Here is a 685-nt window from a genome sequence, read left to right as displayed (position 1 = left end):
AACACGTGCTGAATCGTTTTGGGCTTAGGGTCGCTATTTGTGCCATGCCAGCAGCGTCTGTCTTGTTATGGGGAAGACCGATCCCCCGCCATAGTAATGTGGAATTTCCACCATTGCCCCAGGTCCGTCCGCGCTCGTAGGATTAATAACATTTTGATTAAACGTGAATTCGAATTAAATGTTATTCTTAAATAACGTCATTCATTTTTATTTAAAGCTTTCGTGTCTGCAGGGATTCACGTAGAAGGGAAACAATAATATAATATTATTATTTTATTGTTTCCCTTCTACGTGACTTTACCGAAAGAACCAATAATATAACGTCATTCATTTTGATTTAAAGCTTTCGTGACTGCAGTAATTCATATTCTTAGTTTTTTCGGTAAAGTCACGTTGAAGAGATATATATTTTGTTATTTTGTTGTTTCTCTTCAACGTGACTTTACCGAAAAAACTAAGAAAACGTCATTCATTGTTGATTTAATTATATATTAATACTGGGAATCGATTCCCCGACCTATTACAGTTGCCCTCACGATTCCGATCCCGAGCAGCCCGTATTTTTCGATTACCACAAGTAATCGATTCCTCGTCTTATCGACTTCCAACGGGATACGATTCCTCGATTCCCTCCTCCCCTCTCTCCCTTCTTCAGCACCGTTCGCCACCGGCAAATTTTGACGTC

This window comes from Petromyzon marinus, chromosome 46 (genome assembly GCF_048934315.1).
Source record: "Petromyzon marinus isolate PM22_M1 ecotype Great Lakes invasive population chromosome 46, UKy_Petmar_22M1.pri1.0, whole genome shotgun sequence".
In the NCBI taxonomy this organism is placed as follows: Eukaryota; Metazoa; Chordata; class Hyperoartia; order Petromyzontiformes; family Petromyzontidae; genus Petromyzon; species Petromyzon marinus.
This window is presented reverse-complemented; position numbering follows the sequence as displayed.